At 40.3% G+C, this 26,042-nt stretch overlaps 1 protein-coding gene across 2 annotated transcripts in view; it reads right to left on the reverse strand.

The window, feature by feature from the left end:
- The window catches only part of LDLRAD4 (low density lipoprotein receptor class A domain containing 4), a 280,035-nt gene that overhangs the window by 239,278 nt on the left and 14,715 nt on the right, over positions 1–26,042 (reverse strand). For both annotated transcript variants that reach the window (XM_048289602.1, XM_048289601.1), the window contains one exon: positions 734–864. The gene's annotated coding sequence lies outside the window, so the exon portion shown is untranslated. Of the gene's footprint in view, positions 1–733; positions 865–26,042 lie in introns of those variants that run through there.

A 26,042-nucleotide genomic window follows, 5' to 3' on the forward strand; every position in this document is an offset into this window, starting at 1 on the left:
GCTGTCTATGGTCAGCATTTGTCACAATGACACGCAGCAAAAGAAAGAAAAGGGTGACAAAAAAATACCTGACAGGTATTCATACCCACAGGAAGAGCAAATCTTTGTTTATACTAGCACAAAAGTAAGCAGATCTTTATATTACACAAGAGCACCCTCAGCTGAATGTAAGGATTTGACATCTCTTACTTCTTCAATGCATATCCTAAACAACAGGTTATTGAATTGGTCTCTCCCTTTGCAGCTCCCTCTGGGTCTCTCAAACCACACCATATTTTAAATGTATGTGTCAATCAATGCTGCTTGAGTCATTTGACTTTATAGTTCACTAGCTAGGATCTCATTTTCAAGTAATTTTACTCATTAGGCAGAACAAAAACATTAACTGGGTCTTCCACATCCATGCAAGTAATTACCAATATGCTGGCTACTGTGGGAATCTCCCTTCTCTTTCCTCTTCCTTCCCCACCTCTTTCACCTGAAAACTAGTACATTTCCATGAAATATACAAGGGCTGACAAATCAAAATCTTTTAACATCTAAAAATTACTAGTAAGGTTTAGCTATAGAAATATATATGGATATGTATCTATACAAACACATCAACACCTAAAATATGTATCCAATAGATGACGATGTGGTGTAGTATGGTTGAAATGTTACCAGAATGTGATTCATTTGACCAACCTATTCCTTGACTGGAAAAAGATTGGTTTGTTTGAATTACATTTACCTTTCTCGAAGTGTTTTAGAAAGAAGTCTTGTCTAGCTTAAGCTCATCCAATACAACATGATGATATCCTTGAAGTCCAGAGAGTCAGAAGAGTCTTCCTTTTCCTCCCAGTTGTGAATGCTGAGTGCGATCTACAAGAAAAAGAAAGTGGGGGGAAAAACGCTTGGCAGGCAATCCTTTCTCAATGGGTCAGTATTTTCAAAGTCCTTACAGAAAACGGCCCTGACTCCAGAAGTTCAATCAATCAATCAAGCAAGCAAATAATTGCTACTTGGCAGATTTCTTTTTCTACATCAAATACTCTGTCTCTCTCTTCACTGTCTTAAACATGAAGATATTAGAGTGAAAGGCATTATTTCCTCTCCTTATTTAAAAAAAACCGCAAAAACTTGCAATGTACAGTTTGCATTTTCTCGTATAAATTTAAACTCACCATCAGGGAATTTGTAACTTTTTGTTAGAACCTACCAAAGAGAAAGGTTACAGTTTCTCTGCTATGAAGTGCTAATACACTTCACAAAGCCAGTAGCAACTCCTGAAACAGAACTAAAACCACAAAAAACATAAAATACCCTTTTCTCCTACTAGACACTTCAATTAATCAACACCTATTGTTGAATAAGTTCTCAGCAGCTTTGTTGAATAAGCATGTTTTTGTCTAGAAATAGCTGTGAGCAGTTCACCAAACTTTATTCTCTGCATTGTTCTGCTATCTCTGGAGTTGCCACTTTTCTAGGGAACATCACTTTTTCTGGATAGCATATTGAGGCCATAATTTTGCAGATACTCGTTGGGTATAGTATCAGCCCAATCTTTCTAGTTCTTCCAGTAACAGCAAGCAAACTCACAAAAGCTTTGCCTCAGATTTCACAGGCATGTGTGTGCCTCTCTCTCAGTACCCAGGCCGACGTGCCAATATGTAGGATTAAACTTTTTCCAAGGTTGAATAAGCCACCATCTGTCTATCTTGTGTGGTGCTGTGCGCCATCCGGGAGACTTGTCCCTTAGAGCATGTTTCTACCATATGTCACTCCTGAGTGATCAGTTATGCCAAGACATTTGGGAGAAAATGACTAAGTCGAGCTGGAAAACCCTTTCCGAATTCCAGAGGAGGTTTGCCAAGCCTGTATTTGCAAATAACTTCGCATCCATTGGTTTTTGCATATACTGTAAGTAACAATAAATAATAACCTTTACCCAAACAGACATGAGGTACCTGCCCTCCATTGTCCAGAACTCACAGACTTTTTAATAAGCCAAGAGATTCAAGTATGACACATCTCCGGGAAAAATACAAGAAACTTTTACAGCGACTTTTACAATCACTAACTTAATAAAGGAAAAAAAACCCGGATGTAAAGAACACCTTTCAAGAAAGACTCCGCTTGTTATTTTAAAACCACAACAAACCAGTAATTTCTTTCAGAATACTCAACTAAAAATACCTAAGGCAACTGAATCAAGGCTTTTTTCCTAATAGTAACCATCTAACAATGACCATCTAAAGTGCTCACCTGCACACAAAGTGATCACCTAAACTAAATGTTAAACTGCTGATACAGTTCATGCAATTAGAATTTGTCTAATAAAGAATATGACTCTATCCTATTTTAGATTTAAAGAACCATTTTATGTTCCAATTCCTCCATTATTAAATTAAAACTCAAGCCAGCATCATTCTTATGGCCAGCTCAAGGCTGCTCATTTACATAACTGACTTTCAAGGGCACTTCGTTACCCAGCAATTAATACCAGCAAAAAATCTACCAGACCTGCTACCTAATGTTAAGGAAGACATTCTTGAGAACATTAAAAGAAGAGAGAAATTAGGAAGTCGTGATTACAGACTCCCTGAGTAAGATTAACATTGAAAGGAAATCTATTCCTAAGGGCAACAGGAGAAATACTAACTACCAGAAGACAAATTATAGGAATTATTACATTTAGTGACAAAAGTGAGATGAGGAGCAGTACTGAAGTCCAAGAGAGAACACTGGCCTTTGTGTTTTGCCTTCAGAATTTGGACAATCATTGAAAAAAAGAGATGTGAAACAAGGATTCACTACAGCCCACTGAGATTTGTAGAACAAAATGCAAAAAAAAAAAAGCAGAAAAAGCTCCTAAGTTCATAACCTTACTGAAAAAAGGTTATTATTAATGGAAAATGAGGTAAATTATCACCTCAGAATTTATTATGGGGGTTTTTTTTAATGTATCTAATTTAAACTGTCTACTTATGCACAAAGAGTGGAACTTGCAAAGGTGAGGATGTTGGTAACAAATTAGACATTGAAGGAAAGAAAGCCTCCTACTGCAACATGGACTTGCTGAATGGAAAGAAGAGAGGAAAATAAATACAGAACAGCTAGGCAAATCTGGACTACTTGCCTACGTAACACACCTAATGATTTTGAAGCCAGCATATTTTTTTAAAGGCTCAGCTCCTTCCTGGCCCACTCCGACAGCCTGAGGCATTCACACTCTTCAGCCAAGAGAGACTGGAGATGCTGGTTCTACAGCACCAACTTTCTGCTAACCCTTCTTATTCCAATGAGAAATCTTTAGGGTAATATGCACCTGCTCTAATGTCCTCCTTGCTTCTTGCATCCACTCACAGGCCCAAATAATCTTCCCTTCAGGATGAAACATGATTTAGGTATAAGACTGACCTCGGAGGGCTGCAAATGGCAACAAGAGGGGAGGAGGGAAATTCATCAAAGCTGCCAATTAAGAAAATTCTTATTCTGGATAAAAATTTGCGCTATGAAGCTGGTCAACAGCTTCTTCACAGAAGAAGCAGCCATGCAGCTTCTGCACTGTCATCTCTTGCCAGAACTACAGCAGAAACAAGAGTTTCTCCTACAACAGGCATCATGGAGATCCATGCATATCTGTAAGGAAAAACGATGGAGCAACATAAAGGAAGAAATTACTGAAACATGGAGAAAGATTAAAATTTTTCTTTTCCTTTATGTTCAGCTTGAAGAGGCTCAGGATCCATCACCCATTTGTGCCACACCAGTGCAGATATACAAACAGGAATCTTATCAATCTTTGGAAATATGATGCTTTTTAAATCGGTTTAATAACTAGGAGTTCCATGGAAATTCTTGGCACACACAGGCAGTTTTCTTTTGTGTTCCACTTCAAGCATGTACTAAGCCTCAACACTCTCTGTTGTTCTCACAAACTTTTTAGGGAACTTTCAATTTCCCAGGAATTCAAAATCTCAGGATTCCAACAATCACATGCAAACCCATTCCTCTAGGAATAAATTCAGTCTGTGGCACAACTAAATTTTCTGTTACATAAATGCAAAACTTAATTGAAACTTCTGCTGATAAATACAAGACTAGGACACCTCAAAGGCAGAACAGTGAAATTTATTTCCACAGGAAACCTCACTTAGAGGGTATGACTACAGAGACAGTGTTTAAAGATAAGAAGGGCTCTTCAAGCACAAGGCCAAACCCAAAGAGTTGTTATGTCCTCTGAGCCACCCATCTGCAGGGTATTTCATACATTCCCACAATTCATTCCCCAGTGGAGACTCTGGGCCCTACTTGGCAAGACTTTTTCTTCAGAGCCCACAATGTAACGGAGAAAATACAGGTTGATGGGAAGCTATGAAATGTCACTAAAAAGCAGCCTCCTCTAATACAGAGTCCTCTAATATAAAGACCATTCTGCAAGGGCTATGATACTGCAACATAAAACAAGTTTGTTTTTCAAAAATGTTAATGCAATATTAAAACAATACACAGTCTCTTTTCCTATGAATAATCAGTACTCATGAAGTAACTCGAACAAAGAAAATCTCTACATGCCATGTGAACGTAGCTTGGAGTTACCTTTGCTAGGGGTGCAAAAAGAGGGATTGTTAAGGTGGGGATAAGGCTTGCTTTTTCCAACCACAGAAATAAAGTAGTTTTCCTCACGTGGCTTTCCTCTTCCTCACTTCCCCCCTCCTCCACACAAAACACAAGAAAAGCTGCCGTTCCTTTAGGTCAAAGGAAAAACAGGCCCAGCTGCCGTAAGCCAAACAACGTACAGGTTTGCTATCACCCCTGCTGTTTTGGCTCGAGCTCTTCAGACTGGAAAATTCAGAAGCACGATCTCCCAAGCTCTATAAATGCCAGAACCATCTAAGAGGAAAATAGGACAAGGCCACCCCCAGGCAAGTTTGTACTAAAATCTGCTGGCTGCAAGGCAAAAATACAGTAAACATCGCATAGGGACAGACTGCTCCTCAGAAAATATTCCACAAGAACAATATAGCTTCCAAAGAAAGGCTGCGCTAAGGGGACTTCTGGAGGGAAAAAAAATGCAATGTTTTAAAATCCTTGTGAGGAGTTAGCAAGCTAATGGCACACTCAACGACAAATTGTTTGACAGGCAATATGCTTTTGACATTAATCCAATGAAGAAATGTAAAAGCGACATTGAATGTTCTCTACAAAGTGGTAACAAATTCGGTATCCTAGAATAGTTCTACAGTTCACTAAGGAAATTTTGCTTCTGTCTTAACAATTGATTACATGGAATAAAACAAGTAATAATAAGCAATTAATCATCAATATCACCACTCTGTTCAGGAAGGACAATTTAAGTTAAATTTTTGCAGTCCTTGAGAGCTGAACTTTGCAACTGAATACAGTATGTTTTAACGTGGTCTACACTGACTCAACCTTGAAAAACAAGCCAAAAACAGAAGTTGAAACATCCTTTTTCCTGTGTAGCTCCAATTTGCAGTAGCAAGAAGCTAAACAACATGCTCTCCACCAGATGGCTGAAATAAAAAGAACACTCCTTCTGATTAATTAGGAAACAAATGAATCTGCTGTTAGCACAACAAGTTACCATCAGGAAACCTGGGTTCCCATTAAACTTTGATATTTGTGATTTCTCTTCAACTGTGTTCAAGACCATCCTCAGATTTGTCTCTCATTTCAGAAGCAAAATATTACACACCAGTCCATCACGCACAAGTACCACACCAGCCACTGCACAACCAAAAGGGATACTGGCCCTTTTCACAGACAAATAACACCACAGTTTTCCTAAAAGAGAGAGCATCCATCACAGTAGAGACAAATTAAGGTCTCCTAGTGTTGTGAGGAAAATTGATGGGTAAAACCCCACGTCCCTTGTCAGGGTCCAGTGAGCAGTGGAGGCTCATGCATGCACACCCAAGCTCTCCAGCTGGTCCAGGAAATGGAGATCCCCAGAGCAGATATAGTACAAGGAGTAAGGATGTGACAGCCCAAGCAGCAGAGGCCAGCCCATGGTTCCCTGCCAAGGGAGGCTGCCAAGGATGACTGTCAGCATCTCAAGTGAAGGTTCAGGATACAGTGCAGGCACTGGGGATGGAGCGGGGTGAAGGCATAAAACACATGGAACTTGCACAAAAGGTGTGCAAGTGCATGCACTGAGAACAAAAATAAACGTTTGCTGCCACTGAGATGAGTGACTTTGGGAAGAAGGAAACAGAGCTTACCTGACCCAGGAAGGTGCAGGTAAAAGCTCTTTGTATTGTCATTATTCCTCTGCTTCCTTTGCAGGAACAACTGCTTTATTGCACCAAACCTTAAAGAAGGACCATTTCAGAAGCTGGCTATGGGAAAGAACCCACAATGTTTGAGGTATAAAGGACAAGTTTGCCTTCTTTACTGACAACATGTGTGCCTAAGAGCCTTAGTGAGAATCCAGAACTGCCAACTAACCCACACCTCTGTAATTTAGCGTATTCTTCCTATGTGCACAACTGAAGTTCTCAAACATGTTGAGAGGGTTATTTTCTAATGCCAAAGGGAATGGTGGAGACATTTTTTAAAAACTAAATCTAAGACTCCTTTTTAAAATCCAAGTAATGGTACTATATCTTATTAAGTAATTAAGAAAGCTCGGAGACTTGAATAAGAAAACCCAAAAAAACTTCCCCACACATTAAAAAAGGGTTTCATAAATTTTATGTGTATAGGAAGGCCATTTAATTCAGCTAAATGAATGAATCTCACTTCTCCTTATAGGCTGGTGATAGGTAAGTACTGTAGGAAATAAAAGCACAAAACTGCAAAACTACAAAAAACCTAATATTTCTAATACTAATATTTCAAAGTGCACCTATCCATTACATCACACATACAATTATAGGGGGGGAAATTACTATTTTTTTGAGCCTTTACAGCCAGAAAATGGACCCATGTAAAATTTCAGCAAATACAATACTTTTTGGCACAGTGTTTTTAGAAGACCCACTTTTGTGTGCTTATGCTCTACTTGATGCCTCCTCTAAGACTCACATCGGAAGAGACAGCGAACAATTAAACCTGTGTACCCTCTCCCCACCACTCACAACACTGAAGACCAAAGAATATCCTCCGAGGTCTCTTCCTCTCAGGATAAAGAATCCCTGTTTCCTGTGGACATAAGCCTTTCCACTTCTCTTAAAAATGCTATTTTTTCCAAATTTTCCTCATCCTGCTACATTGTTTCTGAGCTGAGGGACCTGAACTGCACATGATACAAGATGCTGGTAAGCCATGAACATACACAGTGGCAACAAGGACGCCATCTCTTTAATTCTCTATTCCTTTATTAATATGTCCTAGTATTTGATTTGCTTTTCTGATCAGTGTAGAGTAGTGAGCTCTTGTTTTACACTGCTGTTTGTCATAACCTGGTAACTGACTCACACATGGTAACAGTCAGGTCATAACTCACCGTTTTTTAGCGGAATCACAGTTATTTTTTCCCTGTGTAGACCACTTTTCATTTATCTGCACTGAATTTTACCTGCATTTCCACTACTCAGTCACACAGCCATGTCAGTCACCCCTCCAGTTCTTTATGGTTCACTTCAACCTTACTACTATGAGCAAGTTACTACCATCAGCACACCTTCTCACTTCATCAACAAGCTCCTTTCCAGTGTATAATTTATGGGTTGAATGCATCAACCCGTCCAGCTACCCTGGTGACTGAGAACCACTTATTCCTACCTTATTCCTCCCATCTTCTACCCACATATCAGTCCATGACATGACCCTCCTTTATGCACTGCTGCTAGCTTCTGTCTGGCATAGAACATTGTCAAATACCTCTGAATGCCATCCAGATCTTTCTTGTTCACCCCCTCAGAGGGCTTCAGTTACTTTGAAAGGTGGTATTTACCTTCACAAAAGAAAAGTTGACTCTACCCACAGAGCTGGTATTCATCTTGGTAACATGTTTGTAAATACTGCATTATGAAGGAGATAGTGTCCTTATTATTGACAAATTCTACATCTTTCCAGACAAGATGTAAGGGAACAGAGTAATATCATTTTCTGCCTCTTGATTTTAAAAAAAAAAAAAAAAAAAAAATCCATAAGCATTTGCTTATTTTGAACCCATATATCCAGGGAATTTAAACTAACACCTATCTGTCTCTCCTTTATACATGGCTATGACTAAGAAGTGGCACAAGCATAACAACAGCAATTTCTCCTCTTGTAGCTCTTCAGCAAAGACAAGACTTGATTCAATTTTCTAACAATTTTTAACCTGAGGATCAAAAAGAAAGCAAATATTTTCAAAAAAAATTAAAATATTTCCCTGCTGTCTGCCAGATGTGTAGGACTGCCAGCAACTGCATAGCAACAGAAAATTTTCTGAGTCAGCAATTTACAGCTTCTCCCAAGTTTTCTCCTTGATCTTACACAAATTGCTACTATTCTTTAGTAGATTAATTGACTAATATTCATCCCCCTATTGGCCCATTTTTGCTGATCATTAAGTTAATGGTGCAGGGAATAGTGTCTTTCCAGACTCCCAACCCGGCTGTTTCCTGCTAGCCTACCACAGAGGGCATGGGTACACCCACCTGAAGCTATGACAATGATTTGTAGGAGTTAGCCATGGGAAACTGATTCCACTTACTCCCATGTGTTCCTGCATTAACAGCAGCCACAGCCCAACCCTTAAATTATTGTCTGAAACCTGCAATGACTCCTCTCATAAAAGTTCTCTCCTAGCATTTATCCTAGCGCTATTTGTGACAGCCTCAGCTTCTTTGATATCATCAATTCCGGACCCTTTGTACCTGGCTCGTTAGTGTGAAGAATGTCCAGAAGCTCTGAAGAGCACAGGACACAAGATGGGTGCTGAGACCCTCAATTTACATTACACCTCACACCAAATAATTATGTCATCACCAAGCTAAAAAGACCAAGAAAACAGCACAATGGAAAATTTCAACAAAGTGTGGCTTCATCATTAAAATCTCTATTTGAGCTTTTTTGTTGGTTTCATTAGACAGAGAGGCAGAGAGCTCTGTAAACAGATTTGCTTAGTTTCCCTGTCTGTTGCCAAATTTCCATCCTGCAGAACCAATTTTAAATAGAAAAAAGTGTCTCTTCCCATCCTCTGCTCCTTGGTGTCATTCTTATTAAGGATACAGGGTAAAAAATGAATGGAAATGAACTAGTCACAGTGGGGTTCAAATCCAAATGTTAACTTTTTTAATTGCCAAAAAAAATTCAGATCACTTTGATCCATAAGTCTGTCTTTCTTGCAGCTATGGAAAGTTTTTAAACGGAAGGCTGCCAACAATGACTTTGTTATAAACTAGAGTTCACAGTTATTTTTATGGAATTTTGTCTCAGTAACTTTTAGCTCAGCAGTTCTCATGAAAATATTTCCAAACCGCCAACTTGGCTAAATATTTCCAGTAAAGCAAAATAATCCCTTGCTCCTAAATACAACTCTACTTCTTTTTTTAACCTCACTTCATCCTTCAGAAAACTAGTACAACTTTAAAAATGGGAATGACAGGGGAGAAAGGAGACAAAAAAATCTAAGAACTTCAAGCAGCCTCTCATATCTCTGGGTCATAGCAGATGCAGAATTGGAAATGGAGATGAGATATCGGAAATAATGTCCCACATATACCCAGGTATTAATAGCAATAGCGAATAAAACCAGAAGGAACACTGCAATTTGAAATAGTGCAGTATTTGCCTAGCAGAAAGCTCTCAAATAGATTCAGCCATTGTTAGCCCATGCTAACTGCCCGAATTTCCACACTAACATAAAGAACATCATAAATGGGAAAGAAAATCTGATGGGCTTTGTTTACCATTTTGTTTAGCTTTTTTGAAGAGGGAGTGTAAAGGAATCATTTATTATACCCCTTTTCGAATCTGTCAGATGTTGCATGTTTTATGTAACTATAACACATTTGGCAAACTCTTCCTACCTACCCATATGCTAGGGAAAAACTCAAACTGTGCAAGAGAAACCTTTCTTGACAAAGTAAATTTCCTTGTAGGGAGGAACTGTGAGTAGGATCCAGGGCTCCAAGATCTCTAGGGCCTCCTCTCTCCAGAAGGACTGATACTTCCACACAACCTAGAACTCACGTATCTGCCTCCCTGGGAAGCAGAACTATCCGTCCTGTGCTCTACTCATGCCAAAAGAGCGGCTGCACTGGATCATTCCACACACCAGGCCACTACACAGCTGCAGTACAACCAAGGCAAGCCCTCATCCACGCCCCTGCAATGGCTCCTTCAGAATGCAAGTGCCAGATGTGTTGGCACAACTGGCCAGTGCCTTCCAACACCAGTGACCAGGCCCATTCCCCAAAGCAGAATAAAAGGACCCCGACACCCACAGACTCCAGGCCAGCCAGCTGGACATGAGAGTTGACCCCAGGGGCCAGTCCACATGGGATGCACTGCTCTGCATGCGACAACTCTGGGTCTTTCACCTCAAGCACAAGAGGCCCCTACCTCTGATGTTGAACTCAAACCTCATTCATCATATGTATGAGACCAAAATTTGCAAGCTCCATGGGTAGTCCTGAAACTGGTATCTTCCAGCTTTTTCCTGCAGTATGTAGGGAAAATGGCAGCAGCTGTGATGAGTGGGAGCTGCCACCAGAATACCCCAGCAGAGGAAGGAGAGGAGTGTATGGAGAACATGTAGGAAGCTATGGAGAAACAGAAGAGAAACAAACCATCCTCAAACAATGGGGATAAAAAAAGAAATAACGGTGAGGAAGAAGATGATTAGAAGAGTCCAGGTGCAGAAGAATGGGAGAGGCTGTTCCAGACAACCAAAAAAGATCTTGCTTCTTGGTTCATCCTTAAAACATATTTAAAATTCAGAATTTTAGAAACAGATTTGCGGAGCAAATTGATAATGCATTTCACTCATCTGAGCTTTCACCTGCAATCTATCTACGCAATTTAAAAACATTTTCAACTAAAAACATTTGCTAATTAAATACTTCACACAAATGTCAAACAGTTGTATTATCTTGGCAAATATGTGCCACAAAAAAGCAACCTCACTATAAGATTTACATTCTTTACTAGGTTCAACAGCGAGACTAAGCAGGAAATACCCTTTGCCTTCAAACTTGCGTGGGACTTTTCAAACTGCAGAGAGACCAATTACTTTATCTACTAGGATCATCCAGTCAAGCTTTGTTGCTGGCGTTGTTTGGAAAGCTGCTTCACTATCCTTTAGAGACTCTTGAGTTGCTGAAAAAAAGTCTGTAACTCAAATATATAGGCACAGTTTGAAACTGTGATGCACTTGTGTTAACAAGAAGTCAGGCAGCCTTTGATTGCAGCAATCATGGCAGGGTTTCTGCAAGAGAAGAGGCAAAATTGAGCTGTCAAGTGACCAAAGGGGGAGGCTGCAACAGGGTGTTTCACTGCATCTGTAGGAAATAGTGCTAAGCCCATCTATTAAACAAGAACAGAAAAGGGATTTAAGAGATTAAAAGATATAGCATTTGTTTCTTAATCTAGAAAATGAACCCTGCAAGGAAGTATGATGGAAGCAGGGTGGTACAGACAGAAGGATAAGACTAGGCTGCACAAGAGACCTGAAGGACACAAGTTGTCCTGACTGAATAGGTTTTGACCAGTCTTACCAGTCCCTTACATTGTCACTGCAAAGAAAAGGGGAAGCAAATCCTTGTACCATCCCGTCTGGCCCACCTGAATGGAGCTGCAGCACTGGATCTGAACCTGATGGGCAAAAGAAATCTTCTATGGACAGGACATGGAATAATACATTCAGTTGTCCAGTAAAAAAGGACTGCAAGTGCCTATTACCTTGAACTCCTGCCTGCTATTTCTAAGAAGGTACCGAGGCACTGGATATTAATATTTAGAAATCAAACCAGGTAGACAAGCTCACAGGAAGGAAGATTAAATTTTGTGAGTGCAACCGAGTACTACTAAGTAGTATGCCATACTAAGTAAGAAACACGGGGTTTATTTTACAAAATGTAAATTTACATATGAACTTGTTTCACACATCTAATAAATGCCTCCAGAAGCACAGAGTAGCTTATACACCTGAAAATTACGGATATTAATAGACACTTCTGGATATCAATTTTCTGAGATTCCGTTTTTTGGCCCAGTGCTATACAAACAGAATGCATATTGATAGAAAGGCACAGATGGACAAAAATACTCCTGCCTCACAAATATACCAGTACACTAGATGGATTACATAAAATCCTCCAACTTCCAAGATCTTTCAAGTACACTGCGTGTATTCTGCTCGCATAGAACAGTGATAGTGCAACAAGTAACTCCAGTGTTGTCTTATACATGCACAAAAAACAAAGGTATCAACTCACCACCGATTTTCAGACTACTATTTAATCCTTGCTAAAGTAGGCATGAAGAATATAAATTAAGGTATCTTTACACATACATTGAGTCTCTTCTCCTACCAGTTTATGATCCTGTTCCCAGTTAGGCTTAAAGCTACTGATTTTTTTTAAGGTCTGTTTTGGGTTTCTGTGGCAAGATTTTGGTAGCATAGGGGCTACAGGGGTGGTTTCTCTGAGAAGCTGACAGAAGCTTCCCCTGTGTCTCACAGAACCATTGCCAGCTGGCTCTGAGACAGACCCACCACTGGCCAAGGCGGAGCTCAGCAGTGATGGTGTAGCACCTCTGTGACAATGTATTAAAGAAGGGGGGGAAACTGTGCAATTTCAGCCTGAGTGAGTGAGAATATGTGAGAGAAGCATCCCTGCAGATGCCAAGGTCAGTGGAGAAGGAGGGGGAGGAGCTGATCCAGGCACCAGAGCTGAGATTGTGCTGCAGGCTGTGGTGCAGACCATGGTGACACAGCTGCGCCCCTGCAGCCCATGGAGGACCATGATGGAGCAAAAAGCCACCTGCAGCCCATGGTGGAACCTCAGCCCAGAGCAGGCGGATGTTTGAAAGAAGAAGGGAAGCTGTGGGAAGCCCACTCTGGAGCAGGCTCCTGGCAGGACCAGTGGGTGCATGGACAGAGGAGCCTACACTGGAGGAGAAGGGGAAGAGTGTGAGGAGCTCTCCCCCTGAGGAGGAAGGAGCAGTAGAAATAACGTGATGAACGGACCACAACCCCCATTCCCTGTCCTCCTGCACCACTGAGGAGGAGGAGGTAGAGAATACAAGAGTGAAGTTGAGCCTAGAAGAAGGGAGGGGTAAGGGTGGAAGTGTTTAAGATTCAGTTTTTATTTCTCATTACCCTTCTCTGATTTGATTGGTAATAAATTACTTCCCCCAAGTCAGGTTTGTTTTGCCCCTGAGGGCAGTTGCTGAAGGATCTCTCCCTGCCCATATCTCAACCCATGAGCCTTTCACCATATTTTCTATCCCCTCTCCAGCCAAAGAGGGGAGTGGCAAAGCAGCTTTGTGGGCACCTGGCATCCAGCCAGGGCCAATCCACCCCAAAAAGTCCAAAATCATTTCAGAAACAAAGGTCTCAGCCCTATAGACTGAAGCCAGCCCTAATGGGAGTCACATTCTCCTGGGTCTTGACCAGGCTGGATGGTGTTTTGAGCAACAGGTGTCCCTGCCCACAGCACAGGGGTCAGAACTAGAGGACCTTCAAGGTCCTTTCCAACCCAAATCATTCTATGATTCTATGACTTAAGCTTTTCTTTCAAGAGTCCTCATTGTAGATGTGTAGGACTGTGCTTTGAACACCTTCTAAAAGGAACCAACTTTACCAAAAAGAACTCAGACTATGTTCAAGAGCTACACAATGCACTCTGGAATAGAAACACTGACAACAAATCAGTTCACATGTGTATCGTACACTTCTAACTAAATATCGCTAAATAAAAAGGCAAAAGCAAAGAAAGCAACACACTCAACCAAAAATATTTTAAAAGAAAACGGTGAAAAAAAACTATATCTACTTGTCAAACTGTCTGCAGTAACTCCAGATTTTTCCCATGTGCACCTATTATGCAAATTTCTAACACAACTGTATCTCAGCACATAAAAAATACTCCCATTACACTGTACACTTGACTATATTAATTATTTGATATGCATATATTACCAATATTCTGCACAGTACATCACATATATTGTACACTTCCTCCTACTCTGCTCCCAAATACCTTTTCCAATCAGGCTGTCACAGCACCATCTCATGACTTGTACATTTTACTAATATGGAGTGAAACAAGCTGAATGCAAACGCAATCATTTCAACTGTCCACATTTCTACAATTTTGACAGCATGTGTCCTAATTTGACTCCATGCACCCCTTTAATTAAAAGTGTATTCATGCTTCCTTAAAACCTATGTGTCAAGTCATTTTGGTTATGGTATTTGATATATAGGTAATGGCACACATGCATATAGAATGTCACACATGACTAGCAGAGACTGTCATGTGTCACACGTTGCGACTTCCACCTTCCAAAGAAGAAAGGAGCATGTATTTACAGTTGTGTCCAGAGCTAAACTCTTCTCTGAGATAGAGAAGAAAAGTTACACAGTTCACTAAAAAAGTAAAATAAAAGGAATTTACCAATTATGTGCCTAATCTTCCCCTGTGTAGCTGCATTAAGGCAGTTTCAGGCACAGAGAGCACAGTGTGCTGTGACAACCCCATCCACTATGTCACGATACTTCACCACGTTTCTAAGTTCTGCAGCTTATGCAAGCTCCCAAATCTTCCGCATAATACTTACTCATCCAGCTGGAGCAAACACAAATAATCTAAAGAACCAATAATATACATGATTTACATAACACGCCCTGCAAAACAGAACTGTGGAACCAGCCTAACGAATCACAGCAAGGCCGAGGCTGCGAGGGGCCTGAGTCCCCAGTTGGCTGCGCAGGGCACTTGGCATCGCAGATGCTCGTGGATCAATCGCTCCTCTGAGACATGGACAGGGCATCTGCACAGGCAGCACCTGCTCGACTTGTTAGGGCTCAGACTTGGTTAACGTCACACAATTTACACTGTTTTCTAGTATTTGCCTCATGGCAGATGCTATCACAGGAAAAACCTACAACCTATTGCCACTGACTGCTGGGAGAATGGTAACTCCATTTGACTGAGAGTGAGTGAACCAACTCAACAGAGTCACCTCTGACAGTGAGGCTGTGACAATCACTGGGAATAGAGGGAATCAAATCACATGGGTGAAAATAAGTAGTTTTATGTACATGGAGTATCTTCTCTTAAGTGGCTTCATCTTAGAGAGCTTTACTTTTAAAACCACCTAAACATGAAATGTGATACACTGGTAACCACATCTGAATTCTTCAGTATGTGTCAAAAATCTAAACCATAGATCTTAAAATGATACCAGTTTCTAGAAGATCCGAGTTCCATCTGAATTGTTTTAACCTACTAGCAAGACTTTATTTTCTCTTATCACATCATTTTCATATTTGCTTCTTCTGATGTTCATTTAACGACTTGCATTTTTTTGATGTTCATTTAACAAACAGGTCCAGACAGCTACTTTCCTTTTCCTGTCACCAGTCTTCTGTTAAGCAGCAGGGGTAAAATCATTACAATACAATAAGGAAACAGAAGTTACGAGACAGATTTCAGCAGCTTTAGTATATGGAACTGCTTGCATTTTAGTCAGTAGTAAGGACTGATTATGATAATTTAACTGCTGCTGTTATACCAACACAACTCCCAGCGATAGAAACATCTATGACATGGAGAGTCAAGTGAGGGAGAAGGGGCAAGAACAGAAGAAATGTGAAAATCCCAAGAAAAAGGGAAACTAGCAGATTCAAAAAGCTTTGGAAACTGCAAATGCAGGCAGTGAACTGAAAATGTATTTTATAAAAACACAGACTGTTTTTCCAGACAGCTAAATATTTTTGTTAATGGATAACACTTCCTCAATATCTAATTTCTACATGGTAACACTGAAAGAAGGAAATGGGAGGGCAAAAAAAGTAAGCATCATATACAAAAATTGTCAATTTCTGTCCACAGCCATCTTTTCCTTCTCTAGTCTGTTTTGGAGCATCCACAGCATTAAACAGAAAGAAGGCTGTAACTAGAAGCTTAAATATGACAGGATACAGACACTTGCCTTCCATGCACACTGTCATTGTGAATTAGGCATGAGTTGACAAGCTAAAGACCTGGCTTGCAGTCTCATCATTCAATCATCCATCCAATCTCATCAATTGAGCAAGGCAGTAACACATGTCCCCTCCAGCTTAAATGACAGCAAAACTGTGGGTTGTAATCACAGGTCATCTTCCAACGGCATTTATCATTAAGGACGGTTTTGTTCCGAATCAATTTTTATTGAGAATTACTCTAATACAATACTTCCCTTTGCTACTTTTAGCTCTTGCATTTAATACTGTTTAGAAGATCATTTCAAAATTATAATTTCATCATTTTCTAGGAATAAGATAACAGCAAATGACATTGTGTGGAAGTCAAAATTAGCCATTTGCAGTCCAAAAACTCTGACAAAATAAGGTCACCTAGATGAACTTCCACAACTGAATCTTTAGCCAGTACTAATCTATGGTGTCTTAGTTACAGTCTAGACTATTTTAACCATGTAGAAGCTGTCTGAAATCGCCTGGGCATAAAAACTTGAAAAATAAATAAAAATGGAAATGACAACAGTAAGTATCCTTTAAAAAAAAATTCCACGTTTACATGTAGCATCTAATGTTTTCCTAACACGTAAAACGCATCCTTTTTCTAAATTTGTCAAATAGTGATTTTGTTCTTTATTTCCCTTCTACAAAAGGGTTGTCCTCTCTTTTTATGGACCTTGAGCAGCAATTCTGGACCAAGTCAGCTGAGTGTGATCTTAAAGGATAAACCAATGGAAAAAAAACCAGGAAGAAAAGTTATATTTCTGTACAGGGTATAGAAAAGGTAGAAGCAAAGTGAGAATCACTACTTCAGTGAGAGGATATGCTCATCTACCAGTTCTTAAACACCAAGAATTCCTTAATAAAGAAGGGATTAGATCAGACACCACAGCAGCATCTCTGATTTTCAACTAGTTAGAGAAATAAAATCAAATCTCTATTAACATCCTTTGCTTTGTGACAGTTTACAACAGCTGAGGATCTGCCTTGAGGATAACTGGAAATTTATTTATTTGTTCTCTCACATCACTAGACAGGATGCACACATTTCCCAAATTTTACGAAGCTTAACCTAAATTCTAACCACGCGGCACAGATACTTCATCACAAGTTTATTTTTCTCTATGGCACCCTCAGCACCTTCCCAAGCATATCAATCTCAAACATTTGATAACAGCTACAGAAAATATGGGAATAGACTTCTGTGGCAGCATATAAACACCACCAAAAATACACTTTATTATCAGAAAATGTATTTTAAAATTTGCAGCACCCAGTGAATGGTTAAACATACCGTTTTTCCATCACTCTCACAGAAATGTGTTTATCCAAGCCAAAAGTAAGGAAGAGCCTTTAGATAAGGATATATCATAGGCTCATAGAATAGCTATGTATTGGAAGTTTAGAGGTCATCTGGTCCAATTCCTCTGCCATGGGCAGGGACATCTTCAGCCAGATCAGGGTGCTCAGAATACCATCCAACCTGACCTTGGATGTTTTAAGGGCTGGAGCATCTGCCACCTCTCTTAGCAACCTCTCCCAGTGTTTTACCATCCTCATTGTAAAAAACTTCTTTCTTATATCTTATCTAAACTGTCTCTCGTTCCGTGTAAAGCCATTCCCCCTTATCCTGTCACTACAGGCCCTCATAAAAAGTCCCTCTACAGCTCTCTTGCAGGGCCCCTTCAAGTACTGGAAGGTGCTCTAAGGTCTTCCTGAAGTCTTCTCTTCTCCAGGCTGAACAGCCCTCAGCGCTCTCAGCCTGTCTCCACAGGACAGGTGCTCTGGCCCTCTGACCATCTTCGTGGCCTCCCCTGGACTCACTCCAACAGGTCCATGTTCTTATGCTGGGGACCCCAAAGCTAAACCCAGTACTCCAGACGGGGTCTCACAAGAGCAGAGTAGAGTACATCCATCTAACTATGTGTATAAAGACACATACAGAGTTTTCCAAATAACTGCACCCTCAAAAAGATTGCTATTATATTTTAAACAATTCACATTTTCACCTCAGTGATGTTATAACATGATCATATGTTTCCCAAAAATTGGAGTACCAGAACTGATTGAGATCCTGAACTGATCATGCAATCTGTCCCCTCTGCTAGTTCTCCCATCCAGCCTGGATGTATCCCTTGCAGCTGATTTTTGAGCAAAAAGCCTAAATTTCAAGGAATTATCAACAAAGTATTTTTGTTGTTTCCAAAACCGAGTGTTGGGAGATGCAACATACAGGTAATTATTTACTCTCCCTAGGTTTGTATCAAGTAGAGTTAGTATCAGCTTGTGCAAAAAGATCAGTGTGGCAAACAGTGTAGCCAAGGAAAAGTTCCTATACCAAAAATCACACTAAAAATTATTTTAAATATTAAAAGTTAGAAGCTAAGGATCAGTTTAAAGCTCAACTTCCTTTCTATTAGAAGAGTTTTAACCTTAAGGAGAAATGTTAGTAAGGCTGCAACTTGATTATTCCAAAAACTTAAAAAAAAAAAAAAATATTAAGTTCATACAGAACAAATCAAGTATTTTGGGATAGGCACAACAGACTTGGTCATTTGTATTTCTTTTTCTTCAAGCTCTAACTTGTACTACATATCCTCAAAGTTACCTTTTTATTTAATCTTTGGCCAAATACACTTTCTTTCCTCACAGAGATAAAATATTTTCATTACAGTTCTCAAGTTGGGGAAAAAGAGTACTAAAACTTATTGATATTATCAAAAAAGGAGACTACTAATACAAGATTCACAAAACAACTTGGAAAATTAATACAGATGTCCAAGAAGAAGAGCAAAACTAACACACGGAGTCCCTGAAAAATGAACAATCAGAGAAATACTACCTTTGGCATATTCTTGATGACAACAAGCTTCATGAAAGCCCTGAGGAATGGCAGATATTCTGTAATTTCTTTCCAGTCACTTCTTTATAATTAACCTCAAATGTGAATGGGAGGCTTCCACTGTCAGAGCTGCATTGCTCCTGTGTAAAGGCCACGTATCCAACCAAGGATACTAGAAATGGTTGTGCTCCCTTGTCGGGGTCCCTTCCCCCCTGCCATGGGGTCCTGGGAGAGGGGCCCTGGGGGGAGGCACGGGGTTTCCCTGCCCCTGCTCAGCCTCGTTCCCCATTGGTTGTTTTGTGTTCCCCTGTGCGGGCAAGGACCCTCGGGTCCCGTGATTGCCTCAGTTCCTCGGCAGAGCCCCGGCCATGCGGCTGGGGAAATAAGCATCTCTGAAACATCTACCAAGAATCGGTCCATAGATATTTCTTTTCCACGGGCCTCCTTGTCTGATACACGTGCTGCAGTTTCCCCGCTGTAACATTCCCTGAAGTTTAATATAATCACCACCTCGTGACACTGGTATGGACACTGGTGGTTCTTGTGGTGTAACACTTCTTGTAAGTAGCAAAAAATCTGCTGAGTGCCTGATAAAAAGAAGAATTTTACCCATAACAGCTCCAGCCACACGTGAAACACAGTGTCCCCATGTGACAAAGCAAATCCAAAAGTCAGAAGGCAGACAAAGTATGTCAGTGGGCAGGTCTTTGTATGACCTTCCCACTAGTGAGGATCCCATATTAAAAAAAAACAAGGAACTCAAACTTTGCAACTGGCTAAAGCAAGAGTAACCTTGAACCTACATACCATACCAAATAACGTTTTTTTTCTGAAACAGTGCTTAGTTAGAAGGATTTCATGTTCAAGGTGACAGACTGGCAGTAATGAAACGTGAGCTTTTCCATTTCTCTCCAAAATTGCAAGCAACAACACAGGGAACTTCTCACACTGTCCAGTTCAATTTCCTTCTCACTTAATTATAGATCAGGAGTAATTCCACTACAATTAATTAAGTTACATCAGAGGCTGACAAGAGAAGTAGCAGTCTGTCTACAGCATGACACGGGAAAGACGGCTGTTCTCCCACCACGGCCATTCATTTTTAGCCTCAAAGAACATTAGCCCATTACAATTGCAGTAATGACCAGAGCCATTCAATCAAAGAGCAATTAAAGTTCTGCAAAATTAAAGTCCTGAAGTCCAATCCTACTTTTTAGGAAAGTACCTTAATGAACAATGTAAAGACAAGCCTCAGAGAAGAGCTCTCCAGCCTTCCTGTTTAAACTGACACAATAGCCACAAGCAGAGGAAAGGAGGGACAGCCTGCAAGGACACCATTGCTGGAGAAGACTACCCCAGTGTGATCCTTCTCACCAGGGCTCCTGCTTTTAGCATTGCATTTGGCAAACACCCAACATTGGCTGGACAAAATGAAAATACCCTTTTTTTTTTTTTTTGGCTCCTCCACAGCCATAGTACTCACTTCATATTTAATTCTCTATTTTCATTGCAGAAGGAACAAAATGCTCTGGTGAACTAAGACCAGGGTACAACATCTACTCCAGAACCAAGCAAGACATCAGACATAAGGTGAGAGTTTCCAGGCCTGGACTGAGTGTGAATATCTACAGGTGAAAGTCACCTACAACCAAGGTTCCTTCATTTCTGGATATTTTTTAATAGTATCTCCACTTTTTCAGTCATAATTTGCCTCTCCTGTCTTCAGGTTTTCGTTTATCCATCCGTTTCTCCACATCCACCTCAGACTTCCAGCATTCTCTCAGTCAATCTCTTCCCTGCTCTGCTCATTCTCCTTTCACTTACTGCTTCTCTCTAGTTCTTCACTACACAGAGCAGCTCCATGGTTTCTCTCTCTAGAGTCATCACCTCGCTCATGTTTTACTAACAGCAGAATGAACCTGACTAATTCTTACCCAGTCATGGACCAGTCACTGCAGAGTATCTCAGAGCCTGATCCCAGTTTTACAAGCAGAGTGCAGACTGGCACTAGGACGACCGACCTGAAGCACAGGAGGGAAGAGAAGCAAGCCAAGACAAGCAGGGAGGTAGACACAACCTGTATTCTTTTGGGGGCTCTCTCTGTAACTGCACAGATGTTGCCTTACGCAGCTCATCATGGGAAGCAGAGTGTGAACAAGAATCCTGGTGCTTCAGACACTTTCAGGGAAAGGTTACCCAACTACTGGAATGCAGCTGAATGAAAAAACAGAATGCACAGGAGAAATAATTTCTAATGGAAATATAGATTAGCTATCAGAGGGTTATGAAAATGCCATAGGCTGCATCACAGCAGATATCATTTTAATACTTAAAAATTAGTGTACTTTCACTGTCATTGGGAAAAATAAATTTGAAGTGACCAGCACATGACTAAGTATGATTAAAGACAAAAAGCTGAACTGCACAAATCCGAACGAGTCATCTTTACAGAGAGGTGGCTGCTGCAAACCTGAGCTGCAGGGTGGGTTGGCACTTTCCAAGGAAACTCAGGGATGGCCAGTTTCTTCCTACATTGCATTTACCTCAAAAAGTCATGACCTCAACATGAAACTGTACTTTAAGTCAGTACCCAAAAGGGACTGTGGAACCTTCTGTTTTCACTTCAGTATTCCTTCTCCCTTTGTTACAATCATAGAAGATGGAGACACACCCTGGATCTGATCCATCTAAAACCACAGGGGTACTCTATATTCCTAACAATGTTTATTGACATTTTGATGGGGCCACCCTTAATAAACACAAGAACAAAGACAAATTACTTATTAGCCCATGTGACAGATGCACAGAAGTCTGCTTTAACCAGCCATTCCAGATCCATTTCTACTTTTTACATGACAGCATGTGGTGTTGTTATTTACTGGGAGTAATGACACAGGTTACTGGATAACTTTACAGCAACATGTTTGTGTTTCTTCTTTCTTGGTCTAACTCTCAGGCAATGTTTCTTTCTGAACTTATCCTGATGAGTTACAGTGAAATAATTCTACTAGCTTAGCCATTTCCTCTGTTAAACAGCAGAAATCTAAGGGTTTCTGGATTCAGCAGCCTGAAAACCACCAGCATTGGCAAATCACAGCTCCCTGCAGCATAAAGTTGATAAATAGCATGGGAGGAAGAGTTAGAAGCTATGTATCTTTTCAGCTGCATCCCAAGTACCTTACATGGAAGCCTGGCCTCATTGAATTCACTGATCGGCACTTTATAGATGAACTCAAACAAAAGGGGAGGTTTTTACATCTGTTTTAAGTCAGTTATAAAAAATGTCATCCACTGCTGTCATGCAGTATGGTAGGGAAAGTTACTTTTCCATAGTTATTGTTCACATCACTCTTCCCTCAACTTACTCCCAAACCCATGTACTCACAGTTGTTGACACAATTAAACAACCATTTTTATAGTACTGGTCCCATAGTGGGTAATCTATAAAGGCTCCTTGTTTCTAAATAGGGTTTTTTTATTGTTATTTTTCTTATAAATTCCTCCTGCTACCTCCTGCAGGTTTTTTACATGCAGACAGGACCTAGGACCCTCTGAGAGGCATTTTCCCCAAACAACTGAGAGCTCTGTGCTCGCATCCATCTGGGGCAGATCGAGATCACAGAACACACACATATGTGCTCACAAAGGGCCAACAGTGAGATTCAACTGCTGAGAAACCATCCCTTAAGTACAGTTTATTCTCCTTAACAAGATGCTTCCAAGTGAATCATGCTGTGGGGTAGCCCAGCTGGATGAAAGACTGGCTTCAGCAGCAGAGCTTGTTTGAGAGATTCCCACCCCAGCTGGCCACTCCATTCCCAGCCCACAGACTGCTGACCATTCCTCTTCTTCCTGCACTCCAGTCGTGCCTCCACAACCGCTTGCAGGGCTGCAGTCAAACTGCATGGCTGGAACGATCTGCATTAACAGCAACTCCCTTCCTATTCCCACTGGGAGGTTTAGTCTAAATCCAGACCCTTTCAGTAACCCACTCTGAAACACAGCACTGCAACATCTGTCCTGGCACAGCCCCGGCAATGGCCAACCACCACACGTCAACCCTTCCCTCTAAGATAGGCACAAATGGGTGAGACCTCACCCCTGAGACAACAGTGATCATCTTATTTCCTAAATTCATGCTCAGAAATACTTCCAACTGGTTTGCTGCATCTGAAAAGCTTTCCAGCCCAAATAACCAGCCCAAAGCAGATAACCAGCATGGAAAATTTCCTGTCCAATTTCCAGCTTGTACTCAAGAAAGCTACAAACAACTCTAATAGTCTTAATTAACTGAAAACAACAGGCAACCTCAGCTACAGATGCTTAGTCTTTTATAATTTGAACATATTATACTAATTTTTATGCAACAGCATTCTAATTTTGGGGGGGTTTTTTCTCTTAAAAATCACTAGAAAGTGTTTTGTGCAGGTTAATATCATAGAAACCTTTTATCTAAAAAGTATTCTCTCAAACTGATTGATACTAGTCCTAACAGTGTATAAACTAAAGTACTAAGCATAACCAGAAGACTCAAGAACTTTTTCCATACAACCTAGCTATTTTTATTAAGGCACTTAGGTCTTATGTATCCTGACAGTCCAAAGAGTCACCTACAAAAATGAAAGATGAGAAATTCTATTCAAGAGACAAACTTGTTCCTCTTGTTGAATGCATACTTTTGTATCTGTTCAAACAAAAGGGAAAGCAACCATAGAAATCATCTTTCCTCGTTTGTTCCAAATCTTTTGCAAGGGAGAAATAAATAACATTATTGTTACCCTCCAGAAATAAAAGAATGGAAACTCAAAACCTCCACCTTTTACCATCAGCTTCATGGTCTTGACTACTACCTTTCTCTTCATAACATCGCCAGATTTAAGACAGACATTTCAAGAAATTACAAGAAAATCTGCTGCCTTTCTACCACAAAATTAAATGAGAGGGCATCACAGTCTGAGCAGAACATCCCCAAAGCACCTCCTGCCTCTGCAAATTTATGCAAAATAATTTGCAGGGATTACTCATATTGCTGTAGATTAGAACACTGGCACTAATATGCTTTTGGACTACTTCTCTGGACAACAGTGGTTTTGCAGAAGAGTCCTCCATTCCAGGTTCAAAAGAACACACCACAAAAAGAGGGTTTATCAGATTGCATCCAAGGTTTCAATTAGCTATTCAACAGTAGAAAGCAAACAGGGATACACAGCAAGTGGGGGCTGCCAATCTGAGACAAACACCAGTAGTGTCAGACCACACCCCAATCACCTACAGTGCTACATGGTAGATGAATGATGTATTGTATGGACAAAGGCATTCTGCAATGAAAGGGACTCTCTCAGAGCTCGTCTTTCACAGTTCCAGCAGATAGTGATGTTACCAGCATATGAGATTTTAAATACAATGTCCATTCTTTCATGAATAGTTAAAAAAAATAGAACTCACTGTTAAATCTTTCCTTTAAAGCCACAGATGGAACCACAAGAAGTGAGCTTGTCCAAACTCATTTACATTAACTCCCACTCCACTCCAAAATGCAGTCCCACAGAGGATGTCTTTAATGCTGTGTAACAGTTCCTTCTTTCCACTCCAGAAAAGTTCTGCAGGTAACTGAAGAGCCTTCCTGGGTTTTTGTGCCTTAACTGAACATGACGTTTACACACAATTTCTGCTACAAATTCTTCATGCTGCCTCCTCTAAAGTACCCTATATGCAGAGGAACGACTTAATACTGAGCCAGAATTGCTGTTCCTCTTCAGAATGAGGATCAGAACTTAAGTTCCATGTTTTGAGGTCTATTCACACCCTGCTCTGATAAGAAGCATTAGCACAGCAGAAATGCTGGGGAGTTAATCTGGCTCTCCTGGGGGGAAAAAAAAAAGGAAAAAAAACCACACAGAAAAAGAAAAAATAGATATAAAAACCTAATATTCTGTATAATAAAAGTTTGTATACTGTTCATATTGTTGTCACATATTACAGTGCAAATAAAGAGTCATCTTTGCAGCAAACTAGCACCAAAACCCCACATTTTTATCACAGAAAAAAGTAGCATCTAAAATAGATACAGATGAAGCCTATTGTAAAATTGTTGTGCCACAGTGAAGTCTGAGGTCCTCATGCTAGAGATTTAAAACACAAACATATTTCTGTTGGAGGTCAGCCCTCAAACTCAAGAATAAGTTTGAATTTTGTAAGAATTATTATATATTTGGACTTCGGGATTCTTTAGTTATGTATTATTGGCTGGAGTTTAGTTGTCAAGACAACAGTTTCCACTTCTATGAAATGCCTGAACTGTCAGCAAAATGTAACAGTCAATATCAAAAGGTCACCAGATTGGTCATGTCTACAGCCAGGAAATAAGAATATCCCCTGAGGGTAAGGCCAGGCTGCCACCAGAGCAATGGCAATCAACACAAGGAGACTGGATATTTCTGAATGACCCACCCAGTAGAAACAGAAGAATTCAAGGAGCAATCCACCTCACACAAGATCTCCTGCCCTGCTGGGATTCCGTGCAGTGCATTAATACAATGGCCACCCCAAAGCAGAGTACGGTCTGTGTAACATAACCGATGAAAGTACAGGTTTCAATAGAGAAAAATTGCATTCTATGTATCAGAGATATCTTAGGATACAGCAAAAAACACCCCAAAAACATCATAATGCAATGAATTCCTCTTATCCAAGAACTGACAGTCAAAGGAACACAGCAGTTAGGCACTGAACATAATTCCATGCAGAAATGTGGGGAAGGAACATGTTCCCAAAAGTATTAAGCCTGATATCAAGAAACAATGTGAATAGACACTTAGAATTCTTTTATTTTGACTATGTGATGTAAGCATGATAGCAATAAACATATTGCAACATGAGGCACACCCAAAATCCGTAACTCAGAAGGTACCTGTATGCCCACGAGTCTCCACCGGGAAACCTTGCCTATATGCAGTTTAGTTTTTGTAAAACCAAGTACCTTAGAATCACATTTTCCTTATACTTTATTTTTTCCCTCAAAACAAGTATTTTGTATCAAGAAAAAAAACCAAAAAACCAGACACAGCA

This window comes from Corvus hawaiiensis, chromosome 30 (genome assembly GCF_020740725.1).
Source record: "Corvus hawaiiensis isolate bCorHaw1 chromosome 30, bCorHaw1.pri.cur, whole genome shotgun sequence".
Classification (NCBI taxonomy): domain Eukaryota; kingdom Metazoa; phylum Chordata; class Aves; order Passeriformes; family Corvidae; genus Corvus; species Corvus hawaiiensis.